Source organism: Carya illinoinensis, chromosome 1 (assembly GCF_018687715.1).
Source record: "Carya illinoinensis cultivar Pawnee chromosome 1, C.illinoinensisPawnee_v1, whole genome shotgun sequence".
Classification (NCBI taxonomy): domain Eukaryota; kingdom Viridiplantae; phylum Streptophyta; class Magnoliopsida; order Fagales; family Juglandaceae; genus Carya; species Carya illinoinensis.
Genome location: NC_056752.1, coordinates 22,016,645 through 22,032,513, shown reverse-complemented (window position 1 = coordinate 22,032,513; position 15,869 = coordinate 22,016,645).

Below are 15,869 nucleotides of genomic sequence, written 5' to 3'. Positions count from 1 at the left end.
TGAGGTAAGGCATTAGTTGTGCCTTCCACAAAGGTAGTTGTCATGGTTTAGCTGAACATTGATACAGTGAGTATAGGCGGGGAGGGAAAAACTTGTGTTGAAGGTAGGTGTTGAATTTGGAGAGGGAGGCATTGGTGTTTCTGTCATGACTGAGCTTTTGGATGCGAGCCCTATTTGGCTCTGATACCATAATTGAAACAAGGTAAAAAATGGAAATATGAAAACTGTGTATGTTATTGATTGTGAATCTGCTTGTACAGTAGTGGTATTTATACACATAAGAGGCTGAATATTGTTGTAACTGTAAGGGAAATATATGACAATACACAATATATTCTAGAATATTCTGTTCTTGTATGCTAAGGTGGTGCAGAGGCTGAGTTGTCCTTGGCATCTTTGGTGAGTGTAGTGATATTGTTAACACCTAGCATGGGAATTTTAAAAAGATTAGATAAAAATTTACCTTGTTTGGGCATGATAGATAGCTCTCTCCCCAACCTCCATTATCTCTTTGTGCTCTGAGTAGAAAATCAACACCTTTGCACATAGCTGGACAGTTGTTAAATGTCTTGCTAGCTGCAGCCAACCCTCCAAGTGCAAACCATGAACCATATGTGAAGAAAACTCCCCAATTTTGATAGGTCCCAACAAATACGATAGACGCTAACGTAAATAACTTTCTCTTCGAGTGAGAAATGAACCACAATACTTGAGTAATTTTTCTGATAATCCATTGAGAATTTCTGGGCTGCTTAAATAAGCAAAGCCAAGTACAATAATGCCAAAAATGAAGGAAAACTAGTAGCTTAGCAATCGGAACTCAAACACGTAAAACAGAGCATGAAAAACACGTAAAAAATAGAGCATAACAAATGGAAATAACACGCAACAGAAAATACATAAATGGGAATAACATGCAACGAAAATACGTAAAACTCTCAATGATAAATGACCTAGTCCACTCCAGTGATCTTCTCGTTCTCTACTTGCTCATGACTGCAATGGTCTTGACTCACGTCCACTTCAACCCAAGTATTTGGGATTCGGTTTTAGGCCTCTCTCTGAACAACATAGCCTATGAAATTTCCATACATAAGGAAATGCTTATTCATGTCACTAATCTATCTAAAAGATGTACATAAGAACAGATAAATTTTTGAAAAGTATCTAATGAACTAGTGTAGGAGCATACCAAACGTATCTGAGATTTCTTTACGACGTCATGCCCTCTGGCAAGTGTAGGTCCAATTTCATCAGTAAGATTACTTGCAAGCAATGCTTGAATGGCAAAACCAGTATCCCACTGTTGACTACCAAAACTCTATTAGTGGAATATATTTATTTCAATTAATTCCAATGTTAATCTAATTAATTCTATGTTTATCTATGTATTATGGGTATAGACAGATTTGTACAGCTATATGGGATTTGTAATTTGAATATTTAGATTAGGTAGATAAGTCTAGGAAACATATCTTAACCAAGATTTAAATCCCTTTAAGATAGGAAGTCAGATTTCAAATTTCCTATCTTTGTAATCTATTTTTTGCTATTTATGGATGAGAAGAAAGAGGAGGAGATTGATTCAGCAAAAAGAAAATTGTTATGGTATCACAGCAAGGTTCAGAATCCTAGGTCCTTTTTTTTTTTTTTTTTTTTTTTTTTTTTTTCTGATTCTAAGATTTTTTTCGGTTAGGGTTTTTCTGTTTCCAGAGTTGTGGCTATTTTTTTCTCTAGTCTCAAGGGTTGAGGCTAGGGTTTCTTGTATATCATGTCTTCTGAAATTAGAGATTCTCTTCTGTTTCAATTCAATGGAAAGAATTATGCTGCGTGGTCTTTTCAGTCTCAACTTTTGGTGAAAGGGAAGGAACTTTGGGGTCATATTAATGGGAGTAGTGTGGCACCAGAGGACAAAGATCAGCGGGCTTCTTGGGAAAGCAAGGATGCCTGAGTCATGTCTTGGATTCTTGGATCTGTTGATCCCCATATTATCTTGAATTTATGCTCATTCAAGAATGCTCGTAATATTTGGAATCATCTCAAGCGACTGTATGCTCAGAATAATGCAGCAAGGAGATTTCAACTTGAACTAGAGATGTCTAATTTCTCTCAAGGACCTCTCTTTGTGGAGGAGTTTTATTCTATTTTTGTAACTTGTGGGCTGAGTATACAGATATTGTATACACATTAATTCTAGCAACAAGTTTGGCCGATATTCGAGCTGTTCATGAAGCAAGTATGCAGACACAGTTTCTTATGAAACTAAGGCCTGAATTTGAATTTATTCGTGCTAATTTGATGAACCGAGTTCCTGTGCCTCCACTTGATATGTGTTTGGGAGAAATATTTCGAGAGGAGCAAAGATTGATGACTCAAACAGCCATGGAACAAGCTACTCCAGCTCCTGTGGCATATGCAGCTCAAGGAAAAACCAAAGGGAGGGATTTGAGCACTACTCATTGCTATAGTTGCAAAGGTTATGGGCGTATTGCTGCAAATTGCTCTAAGAAAACTTGCAACTATTGCAAGAAGCAAGGACATATAATCAAGGATTGCCCGATACGTCCTCCACGTCGCCAAGAAACTGCCTATTCAGCTATTGCTGAGGCTACTAGTGCTACTAGTTCTACCTTGGCCACTTCCTCTCATGTTCCAGCTTCCACTTCTCAAAATCCCACCTCTATTACACTAGAAATGGTACAACAAATGATCATCTCAGCTCTTTCAACTTTTGGTATTTCAGGTAAAACCAAATCTACCTCTAAACCTTGGTATTTTGATTCCGGTGCCACCAACCATATGACAAGTGTCTCTCACTCTCTTGTTAATATCTCACCGTATGCTGGTCCACTAAAAATTCACATGGCAGATGGTAGTGCCCTACCTATCATTACCGTAGGTGATATTTCTCCTTCCTTGAAAAATGTTTTGGTGTCTCCTTCATTAAATACCAATCTGATTTCTATTGTCCAATTAGTTTACAGCAATTGTAGGGTGTCATTCACTTCTTCTGGTTGTATAGGATCAAGTGATCGAGAAGATGATCGCGTGGGGTCCTAAAGAGGGTCAGCTGTTTCCTTTATGTTAGATTAAAAATCTGTTGAGTCAAAATCTTTATCTTTGTTTTCTTGTAATGTTGGTACTTTGAGTGTGAAGGATTGGCATAGGCATTTGGGCCATCCCAATTCTCACATACTTCATAAGTTGTTATCTTCCGGTTTAATTGGCAATAAAGAGCTCTATTCTCTTGATCAATTAATTTTGATTGTGATACATGTAAGCTAGCTAAAAGTAAAGTTTTGCCTTTTCCTTGAAAAGGATCTCATGCCACTCGTGCCTTTGATGTTATTCATAGTGATGTATGGGGTATTGCCCCGATCGAATCTCATGATCGTTATAAATATTTTGTGACGTTTATTGATGATTATACTCGTTTTACGTGGATTTACTTTTTTCGTACTAAAAATGAAGTATTTCCAGTATTCAAGCATTTCTTGGCTTATCTCACTAATCAATTTTCTGCCTCTCCTAAGGTTCTTCGCTCCGGAGGAGAATATATATCTAATGAGTTTCAAATGTTCCTTCAAGATAAAGGAATTATTTCTCAACGTTCTTGTCCATATACTCCACAACAAAATGGAGTAGCTAAAAGAAATAATCGTCATCTTCTTGATACGGTCCGGGCTCTCCTAATTGATTCGGGTGTGCCCTCTCGTTTGTGGTGTGAAACTTGTCTACTGATGTGTATTTAATTAATAGAGTATTAGAAAATGTTTCTCCTTATTCTTTGCTATTTGGACATTCCCCAAACTATTCTCAATTGCACTCATTTGGTTGTATTTGTTTTGTGCATCTTCCATCTCACAAAAGACACAAACTTTCTACTCAATCAATCAAATGTGCTTTTTTACGGTATAATTCTTTTCAAAAGGGTTTTGTTTGTTATGATCCTTAGGCTAAACACATTCGAGTTTCTCGCAATGTGGTGTTCTTTGACAAACAACAATTTTGCCGTACTCATCTAGACCCTATTCCTCCTAGTTTCTGCGTTTTACGAAATTTTTCATATGAGGATACAACTTCTACACTAGCTTCTGCTCGATTTAAACCTGGTTGTGTTTACACCAGGCGTAAATCACCTCATCCAGCAGCTTTGACCGCTCTTTCTGGCCCCTCTGAGCATCTACCTGTGGCTTCTGATCAATCACTTGACATATCTTATGATCCACCATCTCGTCGACATACTTCTAGAGTCTCCAAACCCTCGAATCGATATGGTTTTTCCTCTCATTCTTCTATGATTGCTACACTTTCTTCTATTGCTATTCCCTCCTCTTATAAGCAGGCTATGGAACATGAGTGTTGGAGGAATGCCATGCAAGTAGAAATGGATGCACTAGCAGCCAATGACACTTGGGACATTATGTCTTGTCCTTCTTCTGTGACACCTATTGGTAGCAAGTGGGTGTATTCTGTGAAGCTTAGATCAGATGGGCCCCTTGAGAGATATAAAGCTCGTTTGGTAGCCTTGGGAAATAGACAAGACTATGGGATTTATTAACATTTGCTCCTATTGCTAAGATGATGACTGTTCGTCTCCTTCTTGCCATTGCCGCTTCTCAGTCTTGGCAATTGCATCAGATGGATATAAAGAATGCTTTTCTTTCATGGTGATTTAAAAGAGGACATTTATATGAAACTTCCTTCTGGTATGCCACTTTCCTCAGCTAATAATGTTTGTAAGCTGAAAAGGTCATTGTATGGTCTAAAACAAGCTCCCAGAGCTTGGTTTGAGAAGTTTTGCAATACCTTACTTGAGTTTCAATTCACTTAGAGTGAGTATGATGCTTCTTTCTTCCTTCATAAGAGTGATTCTGGTTTCGTTTTCCTATTGGTCTATGTGGACGATATCATTATTACTGGATCCAATATTGAATTTATTCAAATGGTTCAGATGCATATTCATAAGGTCTTTCATATGAAAGATTTGGGACTGTTGACTTATTTCTTGGGGCTGGAAGTTCATAATCAGCCACATGGGTTATTTATTAATCAACATAAATACACCTAGGACCTTGTTCAATTGGCTGGGTTGAGGGAGACGACTTCAGTTGATACTCCTATGGAAGTCAACATGAAATATCGGAAGGATGAGGTTGATTTAATTTCTGATCCTACATTATATAGGAAGCTTGTTGGGAGTTGACCGGTGCAAAACTGCAAGTGCACAGTATCGTAGTTTTATAGTAAAGTAATAAGTAGAGTATCGTCCTCAGGGATTGGTACCTTACTCTTGCCAAATACCAAAATTATACTAATCTCAATTTTATCTAGAGGAATCGCTAAGGTTTTTGTAGTTGCAAATAAACTTAGATCAACTCAAAGAGAAATAAGCAAAGAAAATAAAACTGACTTTCAAAGATCAAATTCAATGGGGAAGAAAACTTCTAGGAAATCGATTTCACCTAATTCTTCACTATGCTTTTCTCATCCAGCTAATTTAACTTAAACCTCTTTTGTCTATTAGCAAATCTCTAATTCGTCCAAAAGCCTCTTTTGATAGTCAATTGGAATTGACTCTTGGTTATCAATTCACAGAAGAATATGCAAATTCAATAATCAAGAACGCAATAAGATCAATGATTTAATGACTACATAGGTTCATACAAGTCTTTCGATCTCTATACTTACCTATGCTGAAATATCCAAGATCTACCCTATGATTCCCTCTTTCGATAGCAAATCACAAGATTACTTATCATCTAATCAATGGCCAGTTAATTAGAAGTTAAAAATTCAGAATAAATCAGATAAACAAAGAGAGAATTGCATTAAATTAGCATAGACAATCAAGCATAGTTCGGAAATAGGTCACATCGTTTTCCTAGAATGAAGAAAATTTAGCTCATGCTAGAAATGGAATTCAACATAAACGAATTCACCATAATTGTTCTGAGAAGATGGGAAGAAGAAAATAAACACTGAAAAATCCTCCTTGCAGCCTCAACTCGTCGTCAAAAGCTCAAGGGAACGATTCAACGCTTTTCTCTCGTCCGTGCTCGTGTATGATTCCAACGTACGTGCAATAATTGGAATTCCGTCTCCAAAACAAATGAATTGAATCCTTCTAGCTGTGTTTTTCTGTCCCAAGAAATGTTCTCCAGTCCAAAACTCGCGGCTCTAGAGTGAAAAATGGCTTTTATATGGTCCCACGGCGAAAAACCTAAAATCTGTCAAAATACGATGTTCGCTCGAGCGGGGTGTCGAGCGCGCGTCGAGCGTTCGACTCTGCCTGATTTCGCTCGAGCGTCCTATCGAGCACACATCGAGCGTTCGACTCTGCCTGATTTCGCTCGAGCGGCCAATGTCTCTGCTCGAGTGATCTTCGTTTTTCAGCAACCCGCTCGAGCTCCCTGTCGAGTGGCAGTCGAGCGTTTGAATCTGCCTGAATTCGCTCGAGCGGCCAAAAGCCTCCGCTCGAGCGAACTTGTAAAATCTGCAATATGAAATTTTGCAAGTCATCAAATACTCCCAAACTTACAATTTTGTTTGTCCTCAAACAAAAAGAAAAACAAATGATAGTTTAGGCAATATCAACTCGACCCCAAAGAGAAGTATCATCACTCACCAAGCTTTTATGAATTTAGATTTCATCTCTAGTATCTTACTCTTTTAACATCAAAGATAGCAAGAAAATCAATCAAAAATTTTGCAATTTGTCAAGCAAGAGTTAGACGTTTACTTCAACCTAAAGCTAAGACCTTGAGTGTGTGTGTGATATAGTCAATTTAACCTCAAACCACCTGCAAACTCAGATAAAAGTAGAACAACCAAAATCAGAAGAATTCTCTTAAAACTTAACCCCATAAGTCCAATTTTTAGAAATCCTCTCCACTAATGTAGTCAACACCAAAATCAAAGATCAAAAGGTCTTTATTAAGGTTGTAATGATAGGCCACAGGGTGAGGGTTAAGAAAGAACTGGATATGGGAAATTAAATCAAACTGGAAAAATACTTAGTGAAAAGAACATTAAAAGAGAAACTCACATGATTCAAATCATAGCTCTTTCTTGGCAATATGCTCATACTTGTGGCATTATTATTGTTGTAATCACTGATGTAATACCAACACTTCCCTTAACAAAATTTGAGGTAATTCACTTTCCGCTTGGCGACTTCTTTTTCTTTTCTTTTCTTTTTCTTTTTCTTTTTTTTTTTTTTTTTTTTAACAACTTCCTTTCTTCTTCTTCTTTTTCTTTGATCAAACAGAGCAAACATAATACGTTTCATCATGAAACCAATTTTCTCTTTTAAATGTAACTCTCCACCAAAGTATTTTCTCAAACTATCAACGGTAGATTCATTGTTTTTCAGGCTTAGAGCGGACATGGTTTATGTAGTTCAAAGAATAAATAAAGGCTCATGAAGGCTCAAGGGGGTTGACTATGGAAACACACCATGTAATGATGGCATGACATTTAGGACGGCTGGGAAAGCTTTTTGGTTATGCCAAAGAAATGCCTAGATCATTTCTCTAATATTTGGTCTCAACTAGGATTTCGCCTCAAGGACCCATCAACGGATTCTAGAGCAAAGCAAAATCGAACCTCCCTCTTTCAATTAATTCAACTTCTTCTCTTCATAAGCAAAATGGAATAAGAGAAAAACGACAATATGCTCAATTGTGTTCAAGGTCAAAAATTTAAACCAAAGTACCCACAAAACTTCACTTGACATAAAAGAAATTTTTTGAAAAATTTTCTCAAAACCATCTTCAATCACAAATTTCAGAGTCATAGAGAATTCAATCTTACTCCAATGCATGCTTGGTAAGAGAATCAAACAACCCATCAACAACCCAAGACTTAGAAAACAAGAGGATCAAATGACTATAGGAGTTTACACCCCCAAACTTAAACTAAACAATGTCCTCATTGTAATGCAAAAGTAAAAAGGATTGAAGAAATAAAGGAACTTCCCTGGTTTCATGGTGAATCTTCCGAGGTTTTTAAATTTTCCAGCTCTTTATTCATGCTAAATAAACCTGCATCAAAAACCAATTTATTAATACTTAAATAAACAAAGATAATAAAATAAATGAAAGAAAGAAAGATAGATCTATGGGTTGCCTCCCATAAGCGCTTGTTTTAAAGTCTACAGCCAGACTTTTCAATCTTCATCAATCGGGATCTCCAAGAGGAATAAGTGTACAGTTCCTCTCCACTTCATTGCTAAGTGATGTATCCTGCTGCAGGGCTCGTTCTAGGTGATTGGCTGGTGCATCTTCTTTAAAGGCCTTTTCTTCACATTGCTTAATGTCATCAACCTGAAAACAAGTGCTTGGCTCTTCTGAAATTCTCATGGCTTGGTAAATGTTGAACAAAACCTCTTCCTTGTTCACTCTCAATTTTAACTCACCCTTTTGAACATCAATCAAAGCTCTTCCCGTGGCCAAGAATGGTCGACCAAGAATTAGTGGGACATCTTCATCTTCCTCCATATCTAACACCACAAAATCAGCAGGGAAGATAAATTTATCCACCTTTACCAATACGTCTTCTATGATTCCACGTGGATACTTAATGGATCGGTCTGCTAGTTGCAAAGAAATGGTTGTTTGTTTTATCTCTCCAAGTCCTAATTTCCTGCAAACAGAAAGTGGCATAAGATTAATGCTGGCACCAAGATCACATAAAACTCTATCAAAAAATGAATTGCCAATAGTGCAAGGCAAAGTGAAACTTCCCGGATCTTTTAATTTTTGAGGCAATTTCTTTTGAAGAATGGCACTGCATTCTTCAGAAAGCTTCATTGTTTCAAACTCTTCCAACCTTCTCTTCTTGGAAATGATGTCCTTCAGGAATTTGACATAATTTGGCATTTGTTCCAAAGCATCTGCAAAAGGAATATTAATGTGAATTTTCTTAAAAATATCCAAAAACTTAGAAAATTGCTTATCTAGTTTTTGCTTTTGAAAACGCTGAGGGTAAGGAAGTGGAGGAGCAAGAATAGGAGGATTGTCAGGAAATGAAATTGTAGGAGGCAAGTTGGTCTCCTCTAGTGTATCATTGACAATCTCCTCTTCTTCTATTTGATCTTTGCTTTGGCCATTGTTCGCAGCGGTAGGGGTGGATTTGCTCTCCTTTAATGGTGACCTCTCTATTTCTTTTCCACTCCTAAGTGTGATGGCCTTGCATTGTTCCTTTGGATTCACTTCAGTGTTGCTAGGAAAAGCTCCTCTTTGTTGGGCATTGATGGTAGTGGCTAGTTGCCCAATTTTCAGCCTTGACAACACAAAGGATACCACAAAGTACAGAATATGTAGCATCTACAAGTATGATAGTTCCAAGCAATGAGGCGAGTCAACCTTAAACATTATCAACACCATTAAACACCTAGGTCCTCAGACTATGTCAACCTTAAACACCAAAAGCAAGCCTCAGTAGCTTATGGTGCCATTAAAAAAATGAGAAGCAAAGAAACGCAGAAACCAAAAACTCTCAACAAAACAAACCAAAGTCTAAAATTACAAGTGTTTAACATATATTGATAAATAATGTTGTTCTTCATGGTCAAATACAAAAAATGGGTTTAACAAAAATGTGAAGGGGCATTCAAGGGGTCGGGAAGGCTCGAGGCATGTTAGCAAAAACGTTAGGCATCTCTTTCCTCAGGGTAGTCGTCAACCACTCAGAGGGAAGCTTCCTCAGGGTAGAACAAGTTATGGTCAAGAATCCTGAGGTTGGCAGCAGGATCAGCCAGAAGATGGTTCCTTAACCTCCTAATGCCGCTACCATACCCAAAAGCAAAGGCATCATCCCTCGTAGTAGGAGCATGGGCCAACTGGTTGCGAAGCTGTACGACCTCCTCTCGAGCAACAGTCATCTCCCCCTCCTTCTCGAACAGACTCCACTGGTTGGCTCCAAGGGCCAAGTTTGCCTCCCAAAGACTCTCCTCGGAGGACTTACAACTGTCTTGAGAATGGGCCAGGTCTCCATGAAGAGAGGACAGCGCCTCATCACGGGCGGCAAGACAAGAGCTTTCAGCCTTAAGACTCTACTGAGCCTCTAAAAGTTGCCGCCTTGCAGAGTCCCTCTCCGAAAGGAGAATTGACAAGGCAAAGTCATCCTTGGCCTTGGCCTCATTTGCTAGGCGGGCTGCTTCACGCTCCGCGAGGAGTTCAGCCTCGCGTATCTCCAGATCGCCTTGCAAAGAGTGGGAGTAGCTCTCGGATTGCTCCAACAGGATCTTCAGCTCCTCCCTATCCTCGGCCAGAGCAGCCAATTTAACCCTGTCAGTCCGCCAACTCTCCAAAGCACGTTTGGCTATGTAGCATAGCTAGCGACGCCCCCTAACCTCCTCATCGAGATGGGCACGGTCGGCAACAATCCATGCCGCCTAGTCATTGATGCCATGCAAAAAAGAAAAAAGGTCACCAACATAAAAAAAAAAAAAAAATGGGACAAAGGTATGAAATAAGTGTATACAAGAAAGGACACAAAATATAATACCTCAAAAAGCTAATTTTTCAAACGATTTTCCATCTGGGTAGTGGCCTCTGCCTGAGAGTGGGCTAATGTTGAAGAACCACCACCACTAGTATCACCCCTCACGATATCGCTAGGGGCTGGAAGATTTCTCCCTCGGGCCTCGCAGACGAAGCCATCGTCCTCCCCGATGGGTCAACCAGGCGCAAAGGGGGCAGAGGAGGTGGTGGTTGAGCCAAGTCAGCATCACGAAAGCGGGCTTCTTCCTCCAAAATATTCGCCCACTCCTCCTCAAGAAAGGAGTCAGTATCCCCACCAACAGAGGAGACATGGGCAGGGGGAGAGAAAGTCCAAGCCCACTGCCAATGGGTAAGGGAGTTTTTCCCCCAGAGATGGTGTCTGGTAAGCTCTCTAGGGAAGTTTTTCCCTCGCCGCCTGTTTCATTTGGGCGTGGAGGGAGGTCCCTTGTGGCACCTTCCGCCTCATCCACAGGTAAGGCACCTGGCATTTCCCCATGGCCGCCGGTGGGCAAAATAGTGGCTACCTCTACAGGGGCAGCAGTAGTAGAAGGGGGCAAGCAAGCTCCCCCTGAAGTGATTGAGTCGAGATTGAGGGCCGCAACCACTCTGGTGCTTAACTCGAACTGACTCACCCGCCCCACCAACACAGGAAACTCAAAAGCAGCGGCAGATGTTGGAGCGGGCTGTTGTGTCCCAGACACGGCCTGGGGGGAGGAAGCCAGGCCAAAATGGGCTAGGTCGGCTAAGCTCTCCACGTCCCTCAAGCTGCGAGAACGTGGCCGGGACAGGGATGGCAGTGGCAAGGAGGGCCTAGTGGTACTAGGCGAGGTAGAGCCCTAGCTGTGGCCCTCCTCTGAAGATACTGCAAGGACCTCCGATTGGTGCGACAGGGACTTAGCGGCGGCCAGCTGCAAAGACCTAAGAGAAGGTGTGCCCTCCTGCGGCACCAAGTGTTAGGCACCCCTTGAGGGCACCAGAGTCTCTTGCAGAGCAAAAGAAGGCAGAGAGGGACTCCGAGAGCGAGCTTTCTTTTGGTGACCGCCTGCTTCATTCTTCTTCTTGGTCCTCTTCTCTCTCTTCTCAGGGGCCACCTCCTTTTCTCCATCATTCTTCTTTTTGCTCCTTTTTTCCCTTTTTTCTGTGGCCTCTACCTCCTCCTCCTCTTCCAGACGCTTCTTCCGCTTAGAGGGTTCAGACCTCGAGGTTTTCTCAGTGGACTTCGGCAGGGGAGGAGGAATAGTGTCTATAATCATGAAATCGTGCCCTTGAACAAAAGACCGACTAGGGGACTTCAAGAACCAATCAATGTGGGCGATGGTCAGCAAGTTGTCAGTCCAGAGCGCCTCTAGATTAGCTTTGGCCCAAGAATCAACTGTCGCGATTCGAGCCAGCTCACAACGCGATAGGGCTGGCATCTTACGCCATAGATCCTTCTCATCAGGAAGAAGATGCCAAATCATTCTAATTGGGAAGTCATGAAAAACTGCTTCCGTACCGAGGTATTCCCAATTTTGGCCAAAGACATAAAAGAACCCAGTGGTCCACGCCTTGGCATTGGAGTAGCGAGTCTCATACCGGGCTAATGTTTGCCCATCATCTTTTCTACAGAAGTCGAGGACATTGCCCTTGGAAGCTTCCCTCAGATTATAGAAATACAAAAACTCCCAGGTAGTCAAATCAAGGTAAGCGTCCCCGAGAGGCTCCAAAGCCATGCGAAACACGATACAAGCGCAGAGGTGTGTCCTCAACACGAGGTTGCGGAGATCCAAAAGGTCGCTGAGAGGGTGGTAGAAAGGGAGCCTTAACCCGTGCTACAAATGAGAAACAGTGATGGCCACTCTAGGGGCAAAGCCCTCACTATCACAAACTCCATACTCAGGAAGGCCTAAGACAATAGTCTCAGGAATACGATAGTCCTCCCGAATAATGGGAAGATTCTTCTCTCGGAGACATGAACGCCATCGGTACCCAGCGAAGACTGTGCCCTTAGGGATCGCGAACGGACTTTCAGAAACCTCGCCTTCAACGTAAGCAGCCATTGGAAAAAGATTACAAGAAAAGAGCAAGAAGAGGCAGAGAACATAATAGGGAAAGGAATGAAGAGGCAGAGAATGTAACAGGGGAAGGAATGAGAGACAATGAAAAGAATGAAGTTCTGAAGGGTAGTGAAATGCCAAAGGCCAAATGGAAAGAAAAAGTAACTTTGCAAGAAGACTAACCGGCACAAGTAAAATGTCTGTCTTCTCTGACACAATAGCGGGAAATGATATCAAATCTACGGTTCTTCGTAACCAAATCTTTATGGGGGGAAAGAAAGGACATAAAACAGCCAAAGGGTGTAACAGGCCAGAAAACACGTAAAGGCCATGGGTTGTTTGAGCCCATGACCATGTCTACATAATTTCCAAGTACCCAAGCCCATGCAATCACACCCAGCACTTTCACAGGAATAAGATTGGTCGAAAAAAAAATTCCATCCTCCAAAAGGCGAATAGAATTGGCGGGGTAGATGGAGGGACCATTCCAACCGGAGGGCCCTGAAGCATATAAAAAGAGCTCATAATACATTAAACAACAAGAAGCTCAAAGTTTGGGCCCATCATGAGCCCAAGAGTCACAAAGGGATGGCTAAAGGAATTCAAAAAGAGACATACATGGCGCCACCTTTAATGGAAGGATAAAAATAGCAAGAAGTGATAGGATTATTCAAAATCTTATGCCTTGATTTGTTTCGGTAAATCCTGGATGAGATATGTACGGCAAACGAGCCTATATATATAGATAATCTTTAAGGTTTAAGGGAATAATCTTTCTAAACTGACTTTAGCATTAGAATGTTTGCAGGAGGAGCCCCCCTCGAGTTTCCACAAAGAAGAATGGCTGAGCTGTGGGAGATTGGAAGTGAGACACCTCCTGAACAATTCACACAACCTTCACACACCACACTTTTTTTAATTTTTATTATTTTTTTCTTTTATCAAATATTTAATATATGAATAATGAATAGAAAAATTGAGTTAATTTAAAAAGAATAAACTCAAAAAAAAATTTAAAAACAATATTAAAAATTTTAAAAATTTGAAAAAAAAAAAGTGGTGTATAGAGGTTGAGAGGTTGTGTAGTATTGCTCAATTTATAAAGCGGAATCATGAGAATATGGTACGTAGAGAGTATTTCACGTTTCTATTTTCTCGTGTTCCAATATGACAAAGATATAGAATTTAGAATACTTTGCACTAATTTACGTTGGGAGAGAAAGATTTATTTGTTTGTTTGTTTGTTTTTTGGCTTTGTCTTTTGCTTATAATTTTCTTAAGGCCTAGCTACTTGTTTATGCTTCTTGTAAGCTAGTGCATCATCATCTATATCTACAAGACAAAAATATATATGCAATGGAGGACACATTTAGTGGTTCCAATCCAATGGAGAAGACTCTTTATTACATAGCCCAATCTAGAAATCTGGCCCAATAGGGATCTTGTGCCGCCTTGCATGGAAGGATAAGAATTTTATGCATGTACGTGATTGTTTTAGTTATTCAGGGATAATCCATGCTGATAAACATTATGCAAGATAGACATCACACGAGTATAATCTCACTATAATGCTGGTCTAATTTAGCCTAAAGCCCCTATATATACTAGGTAATTCCAATGATAATCTAGATTTGAATTCTTGATTACTTGGGTGTGACTCTTTACTGACTTAAGTATCGGAGTGTTTGTAGGTGTATCACGTTGACACTTTCTTACATCTTGCTGGTGAATAGTTACAATTTGAGGTGGTGGGACACGTCCTTAATAGTGGCACCATCTGTGGGATCTGGGCCCAATTTCTCATTACATACCGGCGTGGTTGTCACATGCCAACTGTAACCCGTTCCTTAGCAAACTGAGAGATGGATACGTTACCAACAACCGTGGAAGCACGACTAGCTACGACTAAAGAAAAGTTGAATAAGGCATTGGAGGCCATGAAGAATTTGAGAGGGAAAATGATGACTTGCAGCAAAAAGAACATAGAATCCAACGACAACACTGCACCCGATCATAGTGAGCAGGGTGAAGGTGAAGTGCATTACAATGGAGAGTGGAGCCTAGGAATGGTGGAAAAGAAAAAGATTCACGACGAGCTGAGAAGTTTGGCAAGAAAGTAAAAGGAGATAACAAAGAAGATGGGGTGATCTTCCTCGATAGAATGCATGTTAAACCAAATTGATCTTCCATACAGTGAAAAGATTATGGCCATGCTGCTCCTGCCAAAATTCAAGATACCCCAAATAGACATGTATAATAGGTCCAAAGATGATGGGCCCCAAGGCAGACCAATTCTTAAGGATCAATTACAAGATTAAGAGCCACGAAGGTCAAAGAAGCAATGTAAGGATTGGTGCAATCCAATTGGGATAAAGCTAGCAAGAGCCAGAACCAGTTTTGATCCACTTGATCCAAACTATGGAAGACATGACTTGGGCCTACTGTTAATGAAGACCATGAACTTATTTATTTTATTCAAATGGCTTATTTTATTAGTCATAGAAATTAATCTAGAATAATTGGGCTTGGGGGATGTCCAGCCCACACATCTTATTTCTAATAAACTAAGGTTTTTGGGAGGCCTTATATTTTGGCTAAGGGCTTATTTAGAAAGTTATTATTTTATATGAACTAGGGTTTTAGAAGTTACTGTATCGTGTCACTATTCACGTTACAATACCTGCAGCACTATTCCTTTAGGACTTTGGGGATTGTTTATTTAAAGCACTTGTATCCTCATTTGAGAAAAATACATTATTGAAATTGATGAATTTATTCATTGTGAGTTGAGTTTATCTCATCTTGTTCTTGATTGAACTTTTGAAATTATCAAAGGTAAATCACAACCTTTGTGGCGTTCTTCCTTTTTAATCTGAGTTCTTAAGACGGGTTCTTCAATAGGTCTAGATTTTCATATAATCTAGGTTCTTGAAACAAAATCTCATCGGGTCTAGATTCTCCTTTCATAGACTTGAGTTTGGCTTTCTTGGGTTGTTTTTCCAATATTGTTGTTGAGTTTCAAAGCGAGTCAATTGGGGTTCACATCAAAAGATCTAGTGGATCATCTGGAGAACTTCAAAACCCACATCACACTGTATGATTTTTCTGGAGACATGGCCTGTTGAGCTTTCCCCTTGACCCTGAAGGGGACAGTAAGAGAATGGTTCGGGACCTTCAGGCCAAGGTCAATAAACAGCTTTGAAGAACTAGCTAAGCAGTTCCTCACCTAGTTTATACCAGCAGGAGATGTCGATGCCAAGCTGCCTATCTGCTAAAGGCCAAACCAAAGGAGGATGAGAACTTGAAGGCCTACCTTACCTCTTTT